At 51.4% G+C, this 23,794-nt stretch overlaps 1 long non-coding RNA gene across 1 annotated transcript in view; it reads right to left on the reverse strand.

Moving 5' to 3' along the window:
* The window catches only part of LOC131481317 (uncharacterized), a 38,273-nt gene extending 34,464 nt beyond the window's left edge, over positions 1–3,809 (reverse strand). Inside the window, exon 1 of the long non-coding RNA XR_009246224.1 lies at positions 3,702–3,809. This is a non-coding gene — a long non-coding RNA (uncharacterized LOC131481317). The remainder of the gene's footprint in view (positions 1–3,701) is intronic.
* Positions 3,810–23,794: the final 19,985 nt, after the last annotated feature.

Consider the following 23,794-nt stretch of genomic DNA (forward strand, 5'->3'; position numbering starts at 1 on the left):
CCCTTCCCAGTGGGGCGCCTGGGCCAACAGTCAGCCACTTCCCCCAGGCTGCCGGCTGCTGGTGAAGGCTACAGAGGGAGGCAGGCCTCTCTCCCTGCCTGGCAGGGTGGCTGATCCTCACAGGGGAGTTGGCAAAAGGTCCCCTCGGAGTATATGGGCACAATCTCTCCATAAATATATATGTAGTTTTGTTTTGTTTCCAGCACCTCATGCTAGGTCAGATTTCTCAGTAAATGTCTGGTGACTGGGCAGATGCAGGTATAAACAGATGAATGATCAGACGCTCTGGACCCTCAGCCAGAATTGTTCTCTGGAAGGAAGCGTCCCCCTGGGAGCGCACCTGATGGTGCAAGGCTAATTCACTCCGCATGCGCTTAAACCGTGATAGGATTTGAGAGCCGGAGGCCAAAGGTCACGTGCTCAGAAGCCACAGGTAAAAGTGACAGTGTGCTGGCAGTGACCTCCCATCAGAGAGTGATGGGAGAGTAGGAGTTTCAGAGCACTTAGCTTTATTCTCCTACTCATTCATCTGTAGCATCTTCCAGAAGAAGGCTGCTTGGTCCTGGTCTCTCATCCTTCCAACAGCTCCTGACACACCTCCACAGGCTCTGTAAGTGTGTGTGTGTGTGTGTGTGTGTGCAAATATGCCAGCAATTACCAAACTTAGTTCAGTTCCACTTGGCCAAGAATTACCAAATCTTCCTTAGTAAGGGTCTCCAGATGAATATGTACGTATATGAGGCCTGGTCACGGATTTCAAGCCCCAGCTGTCTAGTGAGTCCAGCAGACAAGAACACCAACTGTGAGTGCAGGGCAGAGGACACAAGCCCACGGTGACTGCCTGCTGAGTGAGGCTGCTGTGTCCTGACCAAGTCCATTGTGTACCATGATCAAGTCCATTGTGCACTGGAAGCCCCACCTCCACCAGAGACACAGCGGAAGGGCTGCATGAAAGTCACGTAAACAAATGATTCATTAAATAGGATCTGACTTTGAAGAACAACAAATTGAAAAGCAGGCAAATCAAGGGGAGAGACCAGAACAACTGGCCCCAAAGGAAATACACCTAGTTTGAGGATGATGACAAGCTTAAGGTGGAAATTCAACGCGATCTGAAAAGACATGAACTGCAACTATATGCTAAAAGCAGGTCGCTGTGGAAAAGGAACCATTACAAAAGGAAAAGTTTTTGGAAGTTCTTAAAGATTATTAAGATACACTATTGAATATAATGACAAAAAAAAGATGGCTCGTTCTTCTAGAATATAAACCAAAAGAGTGGAAATGGAGATGGAGAGTCATTCTAGGAGCCCAACATTCAATCTAGGAAATAAAGGGGAAGAAGCCACCGAACAAATAACAAAAGAAAGTTTCCAGATCTGAAAAAGGACACATAATGTGGAGTTTCAAAAGCCCACTAGATGCGCTGTGCAGGCAGAGTGAGTGGAAACAAGAGCCTGGTTGCACTCACCCACTACTCCCAAGCACTCTCTGGACATTCTGTGATTACGGTCTGCTAACAGCTCCCATCTGCCACAATGCTTTCTTCCTTCTTAATGATTTATTTATGTTGGGGGCCAGTGCCATGACTCAACAGACTAATCCTCCACTCTTAAGCCCTGGCATCCATATTGGGGCCAGTTTATGTCTCAGTAGCTATACTTCCCATCCAACTCCCTGCTCATGGTCTGAGAAAGCAGCTGAGGATGGCCCAAAGCCTTGGGACTCTGCACCTATGTGGGAGACCCAGAAGAAGCTCCTGGCTCTTGGCTTTGGATTGGCTCAGCTCTGGCCATTGCAGCCATTTGGGGAGTGAGCCAGTAGAAGGAAGATCTTGTCCTCTGTCTCTCCTTCTACCTTCCTAATAAAAATAAATAAGTCTTTCTTCAAAAAGCTTTATTTGCTTGAATGACACAGGGACAGAGATGGAGACAGAGCGATCTTTCATCTGCTGGTTCAAACCCCAGATGAAAGCAACAGCCAGGGCTGGACTACACCAAAGCCAGGAGCCAACTACTCCATTCAGATCCCTGACACATGGCTGGCAGGGGCCCAAATAGCTGGGCCATCACCTGCTGCCTCACAGGGTGCGCATTAGCCAGAAGCTGGCATGAGAGCAGAGCAGCTGGTTGCAAACCACACACTCTGACATGGGCTGCTGGCATCACAAGCAGTGGCTTAGCCCGCAGCATCACCTCGCCAGCCCCTGCCATATTACTAACAGTGGCTGAGGCCTGGAGCCTCTCCAGACCGGATTGGCTCAGCGGGCCTCTTTATCTAATTGATTGGCAGATACAGGCTTGTAGAGGCACTGTCATTCCCCCTGACCACAGTGTTCTAAGGGCAGTAAAAGCAAATGGACCGCAGCTTGCTGATCTATTTATATCCCCGTGCCACTACGGCCCCACGCTGAGTAACTTCATACGTCCTTTTCTCCGGGGAGGTTGCAGACATGGACTCTGGAGCCAAGGTGTCTGGGTTTGAATCCTGTTTCCACTTTTTACTAGCTTGGGCAAGTTGCTTAACCTCTCCATGCCTTAGTTTTCTCATCTATAAAATGGGAACTAGTACCTACCTCAGAGGGTCACTGGCAGGATTCGATTTTTAATGTGCCTGAAGCACTTACAACAGCACCTGCTCTAAGAACATACACGGGATGAGTGACTGCTATTATTAAAGGCACAGGAGTAGCCAACAGAAGCCTTGCAAAGCGTCAGCAAGATGAACGAGCAGAATTGGCAGGCTGTCAACAGCACTGGAGGCGAGCAAGGTCCCGGTGGTCTTCCAAGCCATGTGGCACCACAGCGCATTCCAGAAAGGTCACCATGATAGCTGAGGGAGGAGCCAGCAAAAGAACCAAGAACAGAACCAACTGAAGACAGTAAGGCCCAGGGAACAACTTCTCATTGTAGGCCTCCGGTGTGTTTGATTTCCCCCATACATTTCAATTACTTGGCTGCTTTCTAAGTAAGCCATCTCCTGCAGGTGAGCACATGGTGAGGCAGGCAAGTGGCCACCTGGGACACCTGCATCCCATGATCAGAGCACCCGGTTCAAGTCCTGGCTTCTCCACTTCTGTTCTCAGCTTCCTGCCATTCTGCAGCCTAGTAGGCAGCAGGTGATGCTTCAAGAAGACCCAGATTAGCTTCCAGGTGCCTAGTTTCTGCCTTGGCCCAGCTCTGGCCAATGTGAGTATCTGGGGGAGTGAATCAGCAGATGGAAGATCTCTCTTTGTCTCGCTGCCTTTCAGATAAAATGAAAGTAAGCAAATAGTCTTTTGTCTTCAGCAAGCTGCTAGCAGAAGCTGACACAGCCAGCGGTGTGGAGAACAGCCTCCCACAAACTCCTACTTGCCTGTATGCATGGGCCATGGAGGAAGTATTAGCACCATGAGGATCGGCATATGCTCCACACACCAGGACTGGTAGGAGACTTGGATTATCAGCTTGTGAGACCAGTTATCTGTGCTGTGACTCTTAGCCCTTCTGACACCAGCTGGGCTCTGGAGATTCCACACTGGATGTGATGCAATTCTCCAGGTCCAGGGAGAACAATGAAGGGAGGTTTACTGGTTAAAGTCTCCTGGCTCTATTGTGGTAGGCACTGTCCCTAACCAGTGAAAGGCTTGCCCGAGGCCAGTTCCTGAGTCTGCATGACAAGCACCCTGGTGAAGAGGCACACACACATACACGTTTACTTACCAGGTGACACAATCTCTCCCAGTCTTGAGCCTTGTGGTACAGGTTGTGAGATCCGAAGTCGCTTGTAGCAACCACAACGTCAGCCCTGGTGCTCTCACTGGTCAGCTGTCAGTCTCTGAGTTACAATCCCTGAGCTGTCAGTCCTTCAACTGTCAGGTGCGGCTAATAATAGTATCAACTGCACAGGCATGGCTAATTGGGACAGCTGACGTTCACGGAGTGCTTAGTGCACAGTGCATGCCCTGCTCTTGGAGACCACTACTCTGAATGGTGGTTCTAATTTTTTATTTATTTGTTTATTCATTTGATACAGTGGAGAGAAAATGAGACACGCACATACACACACACCTTCCATCTGCTGGTTCATTCCCCCAATGGCTACAACATCCAGGGCTGGGTCAAGCTGAAGCCAGAAATCAGAATGCCATCTCACGTGGCTGGCACGACATCATCCCTGGCTCCCAGGTACATTGGCAGGAAATTATACTCTAAGCAGAGCATCCAGGACTTGAACTGGAATGCTGATACGGGTGGCAAGCAGCAGCTCAACCTGATGTGTCACCACATGCCCTCTCCTTCCCTCCCTCCCTCCTTTTCCTTCCTTCCTTTCATGCTTTCCCTCTTTCCTTCTAAAAATTTATTTATTTTTATTGGGAAGGCAGAGTTATGAAGGCAGAAGGAGAGACAGAGATGGTCCAGTTTCTGGTTCAATCCCCAGCTGGCTGCAATGACTGAAATTGGGCAGGTCTGAAGCCAGAAACCAGGAGCTTCTTCTGGTCTCCCACCTGGCTTCAGGGGCTCAAGGTCTTGGGCCATGCTCAGCTGCTTTCCCAGGTCATAAGCAGGGAGCTGGATCAAAAGGGGAGTAGTTTGGGATAGAACTGGCACCCAGCTGGAGGCTTATTTAGGTACACTGCAATGCCACCCCAAATTTGTATTTCTAACTATATGCTTGTGGCAGGTGTGGTTTTTGATGGGGGGGATTTGTTTCTAGTGTGTGCTCTGTCCCCTACATCAGACTGCATTTGGGGGCTCGGGCAGCCGCCTTGTTCCTTTCGCTATTATCCCCCAAGAGCCCTCTGCTCCCAGGGCCTCTCAATCTGGAGTACAGACAGACTGGAGAACACAATGGTTTAATCTGCAAATATAGAGGGAACTGAAATTCCAAAGGCAGCCCTTGTTCAGAAATTTTTCTTTCTCTGGAATAGTTTTATTTTTGTAAGTGCCAAAGAAATTTAGTTTGCATATATGTGCTCTATCCCAATTATGAAGTACATCGTCAAAAGGAGCTGTAATGTTTTTGAAAAGATTTATTGATGTATTTGAAAGGCAAAAAGAGAGAGAGAATCTTCCATCCACTGGCTCACTTTCCAAGTGGCCGCAATAGAGCTGGGCCAGGCCAAAGCCAGGATCCTGAAACTCCTGCTAGGTCTCCCACACAGGTGGCAGAGGCCTGAGCATGTGAGCCATCGTGTACTGCCTTCCCAGATGCATCAGCAGGGAGCTGGATGGGAAGCAGAACAGCTGGGACTCAAGTCAACTGAGTCACAACGCTGGCCCCAAAAGAGCTTTCCGAAGGCACACAGCAAAAATTCCACATGGCCAAGGGCTATGTCTGTTCACAGGCCTAGAACACACTGGGGTGGGTGGCAGAAATGAGTCGTGGTGCAGAAGCTTTGGAAAGGAAAGAAATTGTGAAAACTTGAAACTCCATCTCTCCAGCCTGTGGCAAGCTGGTCTTAGAAGAAAGAGCTGGAACTGTGGCTGGGAGTGGCAGCTGAATGCTGGCACCTGCTGGCAGGGGTCCTGTAGCCCTGAGTCTGGTCAGGGCCTACCAAGGAAGCAAGCCAGCAAGGCTGTGGGGGGATGGCCCTGGCCTGTTCCGCAGTCTCCTGACTCTGCCTGTCCATGGAAGATCTCCCTCTAACACTCCATCTTTCCAATAAATAAAATCTGAAAAAAAAAATGTGTGTGGGCCCAGTGGCATGGCCTAGTGGTTGAAGTCCTCACCTTGAACATGCCAGGGTCCCATATGGGCGCCGGTTCTAATCCTGGCAGCTCCTCTTCCCATCCAGCTCCCTGCTTGTGGCCTGCGAAAGCAATTGAAGACGGCCCAAAACCTTGGGACCCTGCACCTGCGTGGGAGACCTGGAAGACTCCTGACTTTGGATCGGCACAGCTCTGGCTGTTGCGGTCACTTGGGGAGTGAAACATCAGACGGAAAATCTTTCTCTCTGTCTCTCCTCCTCTCTCTATGTAACCCACACTGTCCCCATTGTCACACCTTCATAACCTGGGTAGAGTCCTATGATTCTCTGCCATGTCATGACTCCCATAGGCTTCTCTGGGTTGCAGGCATTCCTGAAGTATCCTACAGGGAGCTACCTTTGCCCCATCTCCACCCTCCCCCTGCCACGGGAAGCCACCCTCCTCTTCTGGGAGCAGAACAGGGTTCCCAGTATCTCCACTATGAGCACCCCACGGCCGGAGGGACAGGCTGCCTCCTTATCTTGACAGCCCCAGCGCCGCCCACTGCATCCGAACACATGGCCAGGAAGCCAAGTGGTCACTGAGCCTCCTTCCCTCGGCACTGGAACTGCCGAGAGAGCTGCAGCCAAATCTTGAGGTCAGAGCCAGGCCTGGCCCCTCCCAGTGCCCTGTAGCACCTCCCTCTGTCTCAAGAGGACTTCTAAGCTGGAGGGAGTATCTGGAAGCAGGGCCCCATCCCAAACCTGACAGCCAAGCTCCCTGCAGGTCCAGCTACCGACACCTGCCTCCCTACCCTGTCTGGGCAGGATCCTCATCCCTCCCTCACCTGCAGGGCATCCCTCCCCTACCAGCCAAGACTTGACATCCAGGTCCTCCTAGAGCAGGGGCTGCTGTGAAGGATACTGCTGAAAGGGAATCTACCAGGATTAGTGGGCACGGAGACAAAAGAACGATCCTGGGCCAGAGTCAGGGCATTCCCATGTCTGCATGGCCGCCGGGCTGGGTTCAAGTGTGAACAGGTGAATTAGGGGTGCCCAGTGTGGGGGCTCTGCTTCTGCAGCCACTGTTGTCATATCCTAAGTGGAGACATGAAGGGGAGAAAGGCCTTGGTTACAAGTTATGACGCCAACTGTGATGTGGGGAGAATGGTAAGGAGATGGGATGGGGTGGCTCACTTGCAGGCCAGCTGGCCACGCTCCCAGAGCGACTCCTGGGTTCCAGCAAGCCCAAATGCTGCCTCCACGCTGACCAGGGCAGGAGAGTGCCATGCTAAGATTCAGCCGAGCCAAGGCAGAAGATGGCTTCATCAGAAATGGAGCCCAAGGGATGCTGGAAACAGACTCAATCACTGCTTGGGATACCATCAGAGCACCTGGTTCAAGTCCTGGCTCCTCCACTTCCCCTTCCAGCTTCCTGCCTTTGCGTACCCTGGGAAGCCACAGATGGTGGCCAAGGGCCTGAGCCTTTAACAACCTTGCAGGAGACCAGATGAGATCCAGAGCTCCTGGCTTCAGCCTGAGTTAGTCCTGGCTATTGAGGGAATTTGGAAAGAGAAGCAGTGGATGGAAGATTCTCTCTGTATCTCTTTGTTTCTCTGCTTTTTAAATGAAAATAAACTTAAATTTTTTTTTTAAGAAGAAAGGAATCCATGAGCCTCGGCCATCAGTTCTCTTTCTTGGCCCTCCCTGGGATCCAGGGTCTCTGTTTATGGCTCCAAATCCGAAGAGAGGGAGATACCCAGCTCATCTGGGACAGCCTCCTGCCCCTCCTGACCCCTGACAGGGGCAACAGGGGCAGGCAGAGCAGGGGACCCTGGCCTGACACACTGGGACTGGCCTTACTCCTGGGATGGGAGATCAAAGCTGAGGTGGCACAATGGGACAGGAGGTACACGTGGAAAAAATGCAAGTCAACGCCAGTCCCTGACTGCGTGGTCAAGGCTGCCTGTAGCTGAACCGTCCCCAGCAGGGAATGAAAGGGCTGATGGATGGAGAGGGGCACCTGTGCCTCTGGTCTTGCATCTGCACCCACACCCAGCCCTCCCACTGTAAGCCTAGCCACCTTCACAACAACTCTCCAATAACAGTGCTACTTTTAGACCCATATTAATGACGGAGAGAGTGAGGCTTGGGAACGTCCACAGATCACCCAAGATCCTGCAGTGGGTGGGGCAAAAGCCCAGAGCTGATTGGCTCCCAGTGTACTCTCTCTTTTTTTTTTTTTAAGATTTATTTATTTTATTACAAAGTCAGATATACAGAGAGGAGGAGAGACAGAGAGGAAGATCTTCTGTCCGATGTTTCACTCCCCAACTGAGCGCAATGGTCAACACTGCGCCAATCCGAAGCTGGGAACCAGGAACCTCTTCTGGGTCTCCCACGTGGGTGCAGGGTCCCAAAGCTTTGGGCCATCCTCGACTGCTTTCCCAGGCCACAAGCAGGGAGCTGTATGGGAATGGGATCCCTGTGCGTTCAAGGCGAGGACTTTAGCTGCTAGGCCACGCCGCCGGGCCCATCCCAGTGTACTCTCTTAGCTGTGTGCCTCTGCACTGCAAATGAGGGTCCAAGAGCAGGGGAGAGGGAAGGGAGTAGGAGCAGGAGGGATGGTGCCAGCAGGGACAGGGAGGGATCCACAACACTCCTTCCAACCTGTGTGACCTCAAGAAGTCACCTGTACCCCTCTGAGCCTTAGCTTCCTTACCTGTAAAAACAGCCTGATGACCCACAGTGACTTGGAGATGCAAGTAAGACTGAACAGGTGCTCCAGCAAGTGACGCCCACCTGAGCTAGGTCTCAGCTAATCCTTCTGCTACCTTGCCTCAGTGTCCCCGCTTGTTGGGGGAGCAAGTGATTTCCAACACATTTCCTGGCTTCTCTCGTGCCCCCTGGGGAGATGGGGTGGTAAACCAGCTAAAAGGCCTTGGTCTTGGGAGGCGAGAGGCAGAATAGCAACAACTGAGAGATTTATTTTATAAAAGGAAGCAGCCTTGGGCCTGGCGGCGTGGCCTAGCGGCTAAAGTCCTCACCTTGAAAGCCCCGGGATCCCATATGGGCGCCGGTTCTAATCCCGGCAGCTCCGCTTCCCATCCAGCTCCCTGCTTGTGGCCTGGGAAAGCAGTTGAGGACGGCCCAATGCATTGGGACACTGCACCCGCGTGGGAGACCCAGAAGAGGTTCCTGGTTCCCGGCATCGGATCGGCGCGCACCGGCCCGTTGCGGCTCACTTGGGGAGTGAATCATCGGACGGAAGATCTTCCTCTCTGTCTCTCCTCCTCTGTGTATATATCTGGCTGTAATAAAATGAATAAAATCTTTAAAAAAAAAAAAAAAAAAAAAAAAAAAAGGAAGCAGCCTGGATCCAGTCCCTGGAGACTGTCCAGTGACATAGAGCTGGGGAAGGGACCCCAGTAGCATATCTGGCTTCCAGGAAGAAACAAGGGGTACCCAGGGCAGCATCTGCAGGAGAACAGCCTCTCCCAGTCTCCACACGGCACTCATCTCATGCTCAGGAGGGGCATGGCCAAGTAGGCGCATCCCAGCTCAAAGCAGGGTGACTGCCCTGCCCATGCCACCCCAGACAGCCATGGGACTGCAGGAGCCCGGAAGGGGGAAGATCCCCAGGCTGCATGGGAAAGGCTGCCAGTTGGGGTGGGCTCGGAACTGCTCTATCCCAACCCCCACTCTCACCCCAGCCTGGCTGCTCCTCCTCCCCGGACTTCCTTCTCAAAGGCTAGAGCCAGATGCTTACAAGTGCCTGCTAGCTCCCACTCCCTCCCTTGCCGGGACCCTGCTGCAGAGGCAGAGGGCCAATGGAAGCCCAGGGAGGGGATGGACAGGGATTGCGGGGACCTCAGCAGCCTGGCATCATGGCACAGTCTCTGCCAGGATGAGGCTGAAAGCCAAGTGAGGACAGAGCTGGCTGTGGCCTCCCCACCCCGCACCACGGTGCTCCCTGTTTTGGGGTTACCAACGGGCTGCTGGTGGGATCTGTGCCAATGAAGTTCCTGGCAGCCATGGCACCATGGAGCCAAGCCCTGTGTGGTAGACACTGTGGGTGTTGCCACCCCAGGCTTGAGTGTTCTGTGGTTTTCCCCCAAGAAGCCACAGGTTGTCTCACTAGCCTGAGATTGTCCTGCTGTGTAGTTCAGGGTCAAATATCTCACCCACTCCACCCCAGGACAACCCTGTGACCTGGTCCCTGAATCAAACAATTTGAGGGAGAGGTGGGAGGGCAGTGTTCAGGACACTGGACTCTAAGGAGCAGGCTGTCCTGGGCTGGACAAGCGTAGCATCTCCACGGGCATTCTCTCAGCTCAAGATGCCCCTCTCCCTTGATGGCATGGCTGTGCCTGGTGGGGCAAGGCTTGGTGGGTGGTGTGCTCCCTGACCCCTGGCTGGTGCATTCACTCTTTGCTTCTAGGGAAGTTTCCAGGCGAAGCCTTGTCTGGGGGAGGGATTTTCAGCCACCTCCTCTGTTGGGCCCGGAGCAGGCCACCTGGCAGCCCCAGGCCTCAGCTTTACTGCAGTGTCTCATGTCCACTAGGTGATCACTAAATGCTATCTTGTTAGTGTTGTTGTGATTGCAATCCCTCTCCCTGTGCTTCTAGAAGCTTCCACTGCACTGGCTGGAGCATAGGCTCTGGAAGTCATGTACCTTCAGATTCACTTTACCAGAGGGCAGAAGCCAGGGGCCATCTTCTTGGGCTCCAGAGGAACAGACCTCACAAAGGAGCCCCCTGACCAGCCAGGCCTCCCCAGCAAGGTCACGTAATGTCCACATCCTCTTATGGAGGGAAAGCTTTGGCCATTATGTGGGGTCTTCAGGATGCTCACAGAAAATGTGCAGCATACAAATGCTTTACATGTATTTCAAAAGATATTTGTACCAAATAAACATCTTTTAATTCCCATGAGCCTTTATTTGAAAGACAGGCAAGCACACAGAGATCCTCCATCCACTGGTCCACTCCTTAAACAAGTGCAACAGCCAAGGCCGGACCATGCCGATGCCAGGGACCAAGAGTTCAGTCCAGGTCTCTGCTGTGAATGGCAGGAACCTGACCACTTAAGTCTTCACCTGCTACCTGTGAGCACACACTTGAGTAGGCAGCTGAAGTCTGCAGCAGAACCCACACTCATTCCAGATGCTGGGATACAGGACACAGACATCCTAAATGCTGCACAAACACCTGCCCCTCAATGAGTTTCTTGAAAGTCCCCTGGTGCCTGCCTTGCTCCTTCCAGGGACATGGTGCAACCTTCCATAAGACCCAGTAGCTGGAGACTGCACTCCTGTCTTGGGAAGGTAAAGAATGGGTTCTGTCCCAACTTTTTCAAGACCGTCAGGGATCAGAAACAATGCATTTTATTGAACACCCTGACAATGTAACTCATTGGTTTGCAGTAATGCTCTGCAATATAATGTTTTGTGATGATGAAAATGTTTTACACTTGTGTTGCCCGGTTGGTGAACAATAGCCCCACCCAGTTATTGGGCATTTGAAATATGACTGCTGTGACCAAGAGACTGAATTTTAAATTTCATTTCATTTTAATTGACCTTTCATTAGCCACATGTGATCAGCAGCTGGAGTGTTGGACAGCTAGATCTGAAGCTCAAGCTGGCAGCTGGGCAGGTGCACGTCAGTCCAGGTGTGATAATTCCCTTTCCTCATATGTGTAGAGACATCCTAATGGTAACCACCAGACTGCTGTGGGACGTGCATGACTTTGAGAGAGGGCATCATTCAGTGTTTCACACTCTTACTTCAACGTCTTGAAATGTAAAAAAGACTTCCTATATAGTCATTCTCTTGAGTCAAGATTGCAGCTACCTCTGCACGAGAAACAAATTCAGGGCAGTAGGTGGATGGACTGGGTCTGATGTGATGACAACCACAATAGAGACCCTGCTGACATCACCTGCGTGAAACTACAGAAGCTGTGAAATGGCTACACTTCATTTCTTTGTCAAATCTTCCCTGTGTTGTTTGCCTGCTGGCACTAGTCAGGGTAGGCTCCTCCCTCACTGAAGATACGCATGGGGTCCTTATTACAAGGTGGCTCAAGGACTTGGTGAAGGCTCCATGATAAAAATGCACAGGAAGGTGAAGACAACCTCAGCAAATAGAGCCGCATCCTCATCTTGCACAGCTCTTCTAGAGAGTTCATAAACAAAGGTGCAAGTGGAGTGCAAGCTCTGACTGGATGGATCCGAGCTCAGGGACACACTGCCAGGGTTCCAGCAGTTTTCAGCCAAGCAGGAGAGGGATGCAGGCAGTGCTGGGACTTCCCCGAGGGAGGTGACAGAAGCTCTGGAGAGCCCTGGAGAGGACTGCCGTGGGAGGAAGGCAGGTGGCTGACTGTGCAGCTGAGACTCATATGGAACCCCCAGTCCCTCCAGGAATAGATGCCACAGGAACTTGACAGCAAGCCAAGTGTCCACAATCAGTTAGAACGGAGAGCAGGACAGGCCCCCTTCTAGAGACCGCCAGAAAGGGACACACAGCGAATGCTTTGCCAGGACAAGGCTTAGGAGTCGCTTCTCATTTCTGCTCTCTGGACCACCAACTATCCATGTGTCCCTACACCTGCGGCCACCTGTGAAGAAGGGTCTGACTTCCAGCAGGTGTGTGTCTCATCTTTTGCAGAAGCAGGTCAAATATTCTGATAAAATTGGTCAGCCTAGCCCAGCAGAGACAGGGGCTAGAACTGGGTTATCTGGATGCTGGCAGCTGAACAGCTCTTATCTTAGGAGACCACTGAGTGGCAGGAGGGGGGAGATGAAGGCAGGCAGCTCGTGGGATGGAGGCTGCAGCTAGAAGAACATCTCAGAGGGACATCGAGGAGGAGGCAGGACAAGCTGGGCAGTGCAGAGGACACTGGAATGAGGTAGGGTCCATCACTTATAGCAGGCATCACTGACTCATTCAGCAAACGTGTCCTGAGAATGGACTGTGAGCCAGGCCGTCTGGCAGGCTCTGGACACCACAGGGCAGACAGCATCCCCAAAGGGGATGTAATCCTTAGGCACCTGGCGCTCTGCTCACTTTCAGTTCCGGCACAAGCGCTCTGACCACCGAGGCCATCTGTGTTGCTCAGGACCAACAAATGGAGAATGAGCTCCCTATGTCCCTGGCCTCTCCATAGTCTGTCTTCAAGGCTCAATGCTATGGGCGGAGCACAGGTGAGGGGCTGGGGCAGAGGCGGCACAGTCAAGTATGGAGGGTTGCCCACCCCATCCCAAGAGTTCTCCAGCTACCTGAACACACATCTGCTCCCTTCTCAGACACCCAACTCCTAACCACAAAGGGCCTGGAGCCACAGACTGGAGAGTAAAGGGATGGACATTCGGAGAGACCCAGAGATGCAGCAGGAGTAAAGAGAGGGAAATGGAGGAAAAAAAGAGAGGTCAAAAGCAGTGTGGAAGAGCAGAGAGACTCGCAGGGACATGGAGGGCTCTAGGGTCAGTCCTGAGCTCTGTTACTTTCAGTCTGAGTGACACTCAATGTGTCACTCTCCAGGGTTTGGCTCCTCTGCACTCAGCTCCAGGTCAGGAGGAGGTAGTCTCTCCAAGCCCCAGACCCCTGCTCATGTGTCTGTGGAGGCAGGTGGGCCCTGGATCCTCTTTAAGTATCCACAGATTCTGTCCAGGGAAAGTAAGAGAAGATCCAACAATTTGTGCCAATGAAGGTCTCCCTTTACAAGTCAAAATAAGCGATGGCTGACACATACTGCAGGCAAGAACACACTCCAATTTCACTGAACTTGCCTCTCTCATTCTTTTTTTCCTTTGGTCACATTTGTCAGGAGAAAGAGAATAGGTATTATTTACGAAATTTTGTTCAAAATGTCTTAATTTTTCCCCCAGCATTCATGTCAGCAGAAATATTGCCCAGTTTTCCATGGTTCTACTCATTTTGGTTTCCTTCTGCAGTTTTGTAACTTCTTGAAAGGGGCGTTGCTTTGGTGATGCACCATCCTTGGAACCTAACCAAGAGATATGCGGCTCTGCAGATCCACTAGTCCCCAGGATCCTGTAGGGTGAACCTGAGGACCAACCCAGGACCAGGGCTACACTCCATCCCTAGCTGCTCGCACAGCAACATCCACATCCCCTCCACATCCCCACTTACATACCACTGCTCACCAGCAACACTGAGAGGTGACAGATGAACAATTCATGGTGAAGACTGTTAGCCTTAAAATGGCAAAACAAAGAGAGAGTGTGAGCACTCACTTGTTCACCCCCCCACCTCCAAGTGCCTATGACATCCAGGACTAGGACGTGCCAAAGCTGGGAGCTGAGAACTCAGTGCAGATCTCCCACACAAGTGGCAGGAACCCAGTGACTCGACCCTTCATGGCTACCTCCCAAAGATCTTCACTGGCAGGAACAAGTCAGGAACTGGAGCTGGGTATTCCCCCAGGCACTCCAGTGTGGGACTTGAGCATCTTAACTGGCATTTGAACTGTGAGGACAAGCACTGGTCCCACAGAACTCATCTTGGAACAGTAATCCTTGGCCACAAAGGTCACTACCAAGGGCGGCAGCAGTCCAAGGTTGAACGGATGGTTGTTAGCAGAGATCTTGGCAGAGGTATTCTTTGTGCAAGGTTCTGGCTCTGGAGTCTGCTGTGTTCCTTCCTGCTACCCTGTGTACATAGGTGACAGCTCCTCCTTCACAAACTCCTAGTTTTACTTTGTGTTTGAATTACTGGTTTTGGCTTAGCACCATTGACTTCATTTTTATTTTAACAACATTCACAATTTTACCTCAGCCCTTAAAAAAAAAAGTCCTGGGATTGGCACCCACCTCAACAGGCTAATCCTCCACCCTATAGCACCAGAATCCCATATGGTTGCAGGTTCATTTCCTGGCAGCTCCACTTCCCATCCAGCTCCCTCTTTGTGGCCTGGGAAAGCAGTCGAGGATGGCCCAGAGCCTTGGGACCCTGCACCCACGTAGGAGACCCGGAAGAAGTTCCTAGATCTTGGCTTTGGATCAGCTCAGCCCTTGTCATTGTGGCTGTGAAGGAGCAGATGGAAGATCTTCTCTCTCTACCTTTCCTTCTCTCTGAAAATCTTTCAAATTTTAGAAATAGATACATTTAATAGAAGAGGGAGGAAGTTCTGACTTTGCTGCAACATGGATGAATTGTGAGGATATTAAGCTAAGCAAAAAGTCAATCTACAGAAAGACAAATGTGGAGTGATTCCGCTTCTGTGAGATGTCCCGAGAAGTTCAATTCTTTGTAACAGAAAGGAGCATGGAGGCTGTCAGGACCTGGGGGAGGGGAGGTTGGGGAGCTACAGTTTCAGTGGAGGAGATGAAAAATGGTCTGGAGGCTAGGGAGCTGGTGTTGCAGGTTAATCCACCACCTGCGATGCTGCTGTCATCCCATATGAGCAGCAGTTTGACACCTAGCTACTCCACTTCTGCTCCATACTCCCTGCTAATGCTCCCTGGAGGGCAGCAGAAGATGGTCAAATCTTGGGGCCCCTGCCACCTATGTGGGAGACCCAGATAGAGTTCTTGGCTCCTGGCTTCTACCTGACGCAGACCTAGCTATTGCAGCCATCTAGGTAGTAAAAGAGCAGATATTTCTCCATCTCTGTGTCATTTATTAATTTTTCCAAGAAAGTTCTAGAAAGAGATGGCATTGAACTACAATACATTCAGAAAGGGTGAAAGTGATCCATTTTAGGATGTGCCTGCAGCACCCCAACTTAAAAAAATGGCTGCAGTGGCCCTGCAACTCCCAGCATGTCCCTCTGGAGAGAAGGGTTCTTTAAGGGATTGGCTGATCCTTTTCCAGATGCTTCTGAAAAGCCTACTCTCTCATTAGGGTCACATGTGCTCATCCCTGAGTCAGTCCTGTGGCTGGGACAAGGGTTCCACACAGACTGGCTCTGGTCAGAGCTGCAGCAACAGCACACACACCAGACACAAAAACTGCTGCCCTGTGATAGGGGCAGGGGTGGCCAGCACACCCCATTGCCCACTCCTGCAAGTTTGATGGTTGGGACACACCAGGATTGCTCAGGGACGAAATACCTCTGGTTCCTTCATGTCCCCAAGGACTGGGTTAATCCATTGCAATGAAGCCCATGTGACCTGAAAAGCCCAAGTCCTTACTCCTGGACCCTTTATAGAGCCACAATCCCATCTCTGTGTCGCAGCAGCCTGGCCTTCCCCAAACTGACACAACTTATACCGCTCCCCTGCAGGGGCCACATTCCATTTCCGTGGTCTGCTTCTTGGGATGCTCTGAGCTGGTGAGCCAGCCAAGCTGCAGCAGGCAGCCCGGGGCAATCCTTTCACAGAGGCAATCGGGCCTCAGGCAGGCTCCAGCTCAGGTCGGGGTCCCTGCCTCCCAGTGGGAGATCTGGATTCAGTTCCCACTCCTGGCTGGCTTCAGTGGGGCCGAGCTCTGACCATTACAGGCATCTGGGAAGTGAACCAGTGGATGGGCCCTTTCCCTCTCCCACGTGGAATTAAAAAAAAAGCTAAATGGGCCAGGAACCAATTTGTGTTTTCTTCCTACACAATGGCTGTTCTTCTTGTCGAAAGCTGGACCAGCATTTACAGGAAGTTGTGAGAGAAATACGTGCAGAAATGGAGTTCACAGGCTCCACCGTGTCGCTAAGGTTTCAATATATAGTTTTTGCATATAGCTCAGCACAGAGCAGCAGGTTGTCTGACCCGCCCTATAGGACGTGGCCCCAGCAGCTACCTTGGTGCTTCCATCAAGCTGACCACGCTCCGTCTCAGCCTCACAGGGGGCTGTGGTCACAGGAGCAGCCACATGTGCTGGCACTCAGGGTTTCTGCCTGACAGGACCCCACATGGCCAGCTGGCAACAATCCTTGCCCTGTTGGCAGCATGTGGCTCTGTCCGGCCCAGGAGTGGGGCAGACATGACGGCTGGCAGTTGGCTAGGAGCCAGCGTTGGCAAGCTGATCTGCAGGCAGTCTCCAGCAGGTTGCTCAGCTTGCCCGGGCTTCATGCTGGGCTGGCAATGGCAGTCCCTCCCCCTGGGGGCTGTTAGGAATATTGCATGAGGTCTTGCTCAACACAGGTTAGCTCTGGCTCTGGAGTGCTCCACCTCTGATCAGGCCAGGCTTTGAAGGCCAGAAAGCCCTTGGGACAAATAGGGCAGGCTGCGGGGTATCCTGAAGCTTTCTCACTCATGAGTGCCTCAGAGTGGAACCCTGGGGGAAGGGAGGGTGGAGAAGCAGCGGGAGGCCATGCTGGGCTTCCTTCCACTGGTGATTACTGGTGGGAGAGTGGGAGAGAACTGGTACTGAAAAGGAATTTCCAGGCTTGAGCTGCTATAGTAAACTTTGAACTCTTTTTTTTTAAATCAGTTTTATTGACAAATATAACAGCCCATATTTATAGTGTACACTGACATATGAAATGATTGCCTCTGTCAAGCTCATTTGCATATCCTCCAGGTCCCAGGGTCATGGCACTTTCCTGGGTGCAAACTCTGAGAGCACTAAAGAGCCTCGTGGACTTCATGGAACCGGGTGTGACGCGGCACTGCTGACCTTGGCCTCCAGGCTGTGCAGCAGATGGCCAGGACTTCTGCTCTCTGCCTGACAGAAGCTACGGGCCCTGGGACCGACGCTCCCCACCCTGGCTTGCCGCCTCCGTGATTTTATGGAGGAGTGAGCTTGCACAGAATTCACCTTTCAGTGGCTGGTTCATGCATTCATTCATTGACCGGCATCTTAGCAGTTGACTCTGGTAACCAAGAGTAAAATGCCGGCCATGGAGGAAACTCTTGGAGGTGAGTCCTTGCAGGGAAGGACCTGGCCTGGGTTCTCTTATGGCCTTACCTCCTCGGAGATGCCAGGGTTGGGATGGATTCCTGAGTCCACACACATGGTACTCCACGTATTGTTATACGTGTCTTTTTTTGTAACTTACACAATCAGTATTTGCTGAGTGCACATCCACTTGCAGTTCCTTGCCCACTGTCTGTTTTCCTATGGACTCGCTCACTTGGAGCAATGTCTTGACACCCACTGGCTGCCCAGGGTGCTGCACTGTGTCTGTCTGCTTCAAGGTGCTTCTCCAGTAGCTCTTAGTGAAACACCGCCCCCACCATGCCCACACTGAAGTGACTTGATTCTAAAGCACAAGTGTGCTCCTCATTTACCCACTGCTGCCTGCATCCTGGAAATGGTGTAAGTGCTGGGCACTGGGTTCATGGGACAAGCTCATGAAACAGCTTCCCACTGTAACGTGTGGCTCTGAGTAGCCACCTTCCTGGACCAATGCTCACTCAATCCCCACGCAGCTATGATACCCACATAGCACAGCAGGAAACCACCCCACATACTGCTCCATGCTAGGTTGAGAAAAAAAGGGTTATCCTGAACCAGGGATTCTGCATATTAAATAAAAACAATAGATGCCAACAACCTGCACTTTCAAGGGACGCTTGACAGGTGGATCCTGAGACAGCTTCCACCTCTAGGGTCAGATGGGGTTAGGGTGGCACCCAGAGAGATAAGAAACCATGAAACAGGGCAAGCCCAGGCAACCTCTCCTTTCTTAGAAAGACCTGGTACAAGCAATAAACCTGCGGGAGCGGGACTGAGTGATCCCAGACATCACACCCTCCTTGGGCCTCTGAGGGGCTTCACTCTGATAAAGCAGACCCACGTGTGTGGGTGTGTCTGGGCTGCTGGCCCTTCCAGCCCAAGTTCCCATACCAGCCTCTGGGGAGAGGGAGATAAAGTCAGTTTCCAAAGAAGAGGCCCCACCAGTGGCCTCCTTGGGGAGAGGGTGGGACAAGAGAGTGAGAGGCCAATAGCCCCCGACACACCTGAAGAAGAAAGGGCTTGCTCCGCCTTCACCTTCTGGGCTGCCAAAGAAGACCAAGGCAAAGGCACAGCTGGGTGGAGTGTCTGCTGCTAGCCTGAGTGCCAAGTGAACTGTGGAACCCACCTAGACTTCCAGTCGCTATCAGAGGCACTCAGTGACCACCAACCAGCAGGAGGTTGTGAGAGCACAGTTTGATTCTAGATCCTTCTAGAAGCTTCCTGTTCATTCTGCTGCTGATTGCTTGCCTGACTTCCCAGAAGGAAAGGAGGGCTGAGGTCTCAGGGCCTGGGTAGAGGCAGGAAGAGGAAGTTAGCTTCAGGCCCAGCTCTCCCTGTGTCTCCAGAAATGTGATCAAGGAGGCAAGGCACAGACATGCTTGGCAGGGTGAGAATGGACCCTGGAAGGGTGCAGTGGCAGCCCCATGGCTGTGGCCAGGGCCTTCGTGGTGGACTCCATAAGGAGACAGTGGGAACAGTGAGGACAACCTGTCTCAGATGGCCACTGTTTCTGAGCTTGTACTTTCTCATCAGTGAAATGGAGCTCATTCAGCCACTGTTCTGAGAAATGTGCGAATGTCTGCCCAGAATCAAAGCTGGCTTTCAGGCTGGGTGGCCTCCCACACACACCCTGGAATTGGTGGGGACCTGTTTCTATGCTGTGGGGCAGCAGCCATGGACTTGGTGATCAGAGAGCATGGAGTCTGCCAAGGCTGGGCAGCTGGCACCAGCCAGAGGCAGGTGGTCCTGGTGAGGTACCCACACACCCATTACCACGGCCTTGACGTTGTACACACCTCCCTGCACCTCTGCCAGCCCACCTCGGTGGCAGCCAAGTTTCACCTGGGCATGCTAACTTCCCATTCTCTGCCCTTCATCCTGCTCAGGATGCTCGGCCAGGAGCTGCCCCAACAGGTCCATGTGGCGGGAGGACTCACCTCCCTGGACCGGCTTCCAGCCCCATATGGGCCACCTGCCAGCTTCTGAAGCTCATTTGCATATCACTGTTGATCTTGGAGGCTTCTGGGCAACAAGTCTCCACCTGAGGGAATCTCAGGCTCTGGGATCTGGGACACCCAGGACTTTGGCCTCTCAGGAACGCTGGCTGCCTGAGGCCTGGGCTTGGGGAGAAGCACACTCCCGAAGCTTGAGGCTCCTGAGGCCAAGCTGAAACCCTGCATGAGGTCACCCTTGTAGGGAGTGGGAGACTGCGTGGGCTGTGCTGGTCTCCCCTTCTGTCTGTTCCCAACGGTCATAAGCCTTTTGTGATTCTCCCATGGTTCGCTTGGGTTTGCTTTCAAGTGACAGCCAGGGGAAGATCACTCCAGTAAGTTGTGGACATGTTCTTGTGCTGTAGCAGAAACCCCAAAGTCACCCCCATAAGAGATGCAAGGATGTATCTTCTATACACTCCCAGCTCAACAAGTAACTTCAGAACACAAATTATCTAGCAAGGTCATTAAAAAAAAAAAAGTCAAAGACCTTTACACTTGCTAGCAACTCTGGTGGAACTGTAAAATAAACAAGAGTGTTATAGTGAATTTCCCCTCACCATACAGAGCTACTGTTTCAGCATTGTGAAATGACCACACTATATGTCCCAGTTTGCCATAGCTGGCATTCCCACATAAGCACTGCTCCAAATCAGTTCTGAAGTAAGAATGACTGGTGGTTTTCATGGCCGGATCCTAAGCATGTTCTCAGATAGATAATGCAAGGATGTTTTGTGAAGTTGTTACTAACATGTGTCAAAAGCTGCTTTGCATGGCCTTAGCTGGTTTCCTCTGTCGCTTCAATGAGCAACATTTTCACTCTGAGATCAGGGAAGTATTTGTCTAAATTTTCAGTGATGTTATCATTTTGTCATTGTCTGTTCAGAGCCTAACACATCGCACTGACCACAACAGTAATACTATTATCGGGTGAGCACACCACAAGCCGCACTTGCAGAATCACATCCCCACAAGCGTCCTGTAAAGAACTAGTTCTAGCCTCATCTCCCCTGGGGAGAAACTGAGATTTTGCATTTCACTTGGTCCATGGGATCAGGTAGAGAGAGCTAATGTTGCTTTCTCAAATTATTAATTCGTCAGGTAATTTCCCCCTACTGATGAACATTCTTTCATCATATAGTATCTATTTGTTTTTAATGAAATCTTTCTTTAGTTGAAAGGCAGAGTGACAGAAAAACAGAGAGAGGTCTTTCACGTGCTGTTCAATTTTCCAAATGCCTGCAAGAGTCCAGGCTGGGCTAGGCCAAAGCCAGGAGCCTGGAACATAGTCCAGGTCTCCCATGTGGGTGGCAGGAACCCAGGCACTTAGATCATCACCTACTGTGTGCAGGAGGAGGAGCCAGAAGCGACCCAGGCAATCCCATATGGGATGCAGCTATCTTTTTTTTTTTTTTTTAGATTTATTTATTTTTATTACAAAGTCAGATGTACAAAGAGGAGGAGAGACAGAGAGGAAGATCTTCCATCCGATGATTCACTCTCCAACTGAGCGCAACGGCCGGTGCTGCGCCAATCCGAAGCCAGGAACCAGGAACCAGGAACTTCTTCCGGGTCTCCCATGTGGGTGCAGGGTCCCAAAGCTTTGGGCCATCCTCGACTGCTTTCCCAGGCCACAAGCAGGGAGCTGGATGGGAAGTGGAGCTGCGGGAATTAGAACCAGCGCCCATATAGGATCCCGGCAGGTTCAAGGCGAGGACGTTAGCCGCTAGGCCATGCCACTGGGCCCATGGGATGCAGCTATCTTAAAGTGGCAGCTTAAGTCATTGCGCCATAACACTTGCTTCTGATCTCTTTTTAAAATGGATTTTAATTGGTTTGAGAGGCAGAGAGACATGGAGCCTCATTGCTGGTTCATTTTCCGAATCCCAGCATCCAGCAACTCAGCTAGGCCTCCCTTGCGGGTGGAGGACACAGGTCCTTGAGCTGTGACCATGGGTTCCCGGGGAGATCAGGATTAAGAGGGGAGCCGACAATGAATACATGTGGAATGTGGGTGCCCCAGCTGGCCTCCCAGTCCACAAGGCCCCATGCCCACACTCCCAGTTCCCTTTTCTGTGTCGGCTCTGTGCCTGGGCTCCCTGATTGTCTCCCTTGAACTCGCTGTCCTTCCGTTACCTACTGCATTCATTGTTGAAACTTTGTAGCCCATTTTGGCAGGAGGGAGTACAGAGCTGTCCTGTTCTTCTCTCCCAGAAATGAGGAAATGCGGAAATGCTGTGGCGGAGGTCATACACTTGTTCTTGGTGAATTGTTTTAGGTGACTGAAGATGAACCTTACATGTTTTTCCATAGAGTTGCATGAAACATTTAAATTCAGGCGAATGGCATTTTGCAGCATCAGAGCCCTCAGTGTAGCGCATTCTGTCATTTGCTTAGCATCCTTCCAGGTAGTTGGGCAGATTCGTATCATGAGTATCACACATAACAAGGAAACTTGATTTCTCGGTGTTGCTGTTATCAGTGGGAACTTTTGCACTGCATTTTCTTTTGTTTAAGATTTATGTATTTATTTGAGACAGAGTTGAGAGAGAAAAAGGCAGAGAAAGAGAGATCATACTCACTGGGACATCCTCCAAATGACCACAACTTCTAGGGCTAGACCAGGTAGGTCAAAGTCAGGATCCAGGACCATCTGGGTCTCCCATGTGAGTCCAGGTGCTCTAACAAACACTTAGGCCATCTGCTACTGCTTTCCCAGGTGCATTAGCAAGAAGCTGGATCAGAAGTAGAACTGTTAGGACTCCAACTGGTGTCCATATGGGATGCCAGCACTGCAGTAAGCAGCTTAACACACTGGGCCACAGTGCTAGCTACATACTATGTCTCCTGACAAGTTAGTGCTGGGGTACAGGAATTCTGTAACAATTTGTTATGGGGTGCAGCCAGTGATAGCCAGCACCCACTGACAGTGGGCAAATGATATGTGGCTGTGTCCCCCATCCTCTGTCCTGAAGGTGGGTCCTAACAGCAATGGAATGTCAATTCCATCCTCAGCCACTCCCCCTATTACCTAGGTATTTGCTCCTGCCTACCTGTGGCTCACCTGTCATTTGAGAGGGGGGGACAGTATTGCATTGTTGTGTAACCACTCCCCTCACAAGCCCCTTTAAAGGGCCTGTGAAGTGGGGGCTCTTCTGTTTCTGGTCAGGTGCTTCTGTTGCTCTGGCACCTCGACTATTGGCTGGCCCAGGACAGGTAATCCCCTGAGCATGGTCGCTGTGTACTGCTTAGATGGGACAATGGATATAGTAATGTTGTTTCTGGTTTGTGTGCTGTCAGGAGTTCCAGGAGGGGTGAGGCCTAGCAGTGACAGAATGTGGGCAGAGCAGCCAGAGAAAGGTGAATGTCTGCAGCTTTGTAAGTGTGTCCAGGTTATTTGTTGCAAGTCTCTTAGGATAGCTTATATTGTTGGGGAAGCTGGGATATAGGTCTTCAGCTTAACGGATGGACTTAAGGGTAATGACCATTTGTTCCTCTTGGGGTTATGTTTGGTTGGTTATGATTGGTTGGATTGCCATATGGAATTGTGATTTGTTATTTCTAGTGTGCTGCATTATCACCAAGCTTGGTTAATAAAGACTCCTTAATAAACCTCAGACATGTCTGGTGTGATCTCGCTCGCACCCCGTAACAATTTCTGGTCACTTACTGTGTGCGAGTGAAGAAGCACAAATGAAGAGTGTGATTTCATCTAAGACTCCAGATGACTCAGCAATGCCCAGAGATATGGCCAGGCCCTAACCGTCACACTCATCCCTCCGCTGCCCCGAGCGTCACCCCCATTCCGCCGCAGGTCTCCGGGCTTACTGACTATTGCCGTAGCAGTGCTGGATTCAAGGTCAGCCACATAGTTGAGGGCAGCCTGGCCAGGATTGTGACTGTGCCCAGCGAAGTGCAGAACGCCATCAGGGAGCACAGTTGCTTTGGGCAGCACAACAGCAGTTGAGCCACTTCCTTATATTGCTTGTTCTGCATTAATTTGTTTAGTGTAGGCTGCTTATTGGAAAGCCACTGTTTTTACCGTTTGAAGGTCAAGTTCTGTTAAACTTGAGTATTTCTGAGAGAAATACTCAACACGCTGTTGAAGTTTCCTGACGATTCTGGTTCAGCCCCTCCCCGCTCTTCTCACACCACGAACTGTAAATAAACAGCTGTGTGGATGCAGGTTCGGCCCCAGATCCATGCGGGTGAGTCACGGGACGGACAATGGGCAGAAAGGCTGGGGACCAGCCGCTGCTCTCTCCAGATCGCTAAGG

This window comes from Ochotona princeps, chromosome 10 (assembly GCF_030435755.1).
Source record: "Ochotona princeps isolate mOchPri1 chromosome 10, mOchPri1.hap1, whole genome shotgun sequence".
Classification (NCBI taxonomy): domain Eukaryota; kingdom Metazoa; phylum Chordata; class Mammalia; order Lagomorpha; family Ochotonidae; genus Ochotona; species Ochotona princeps.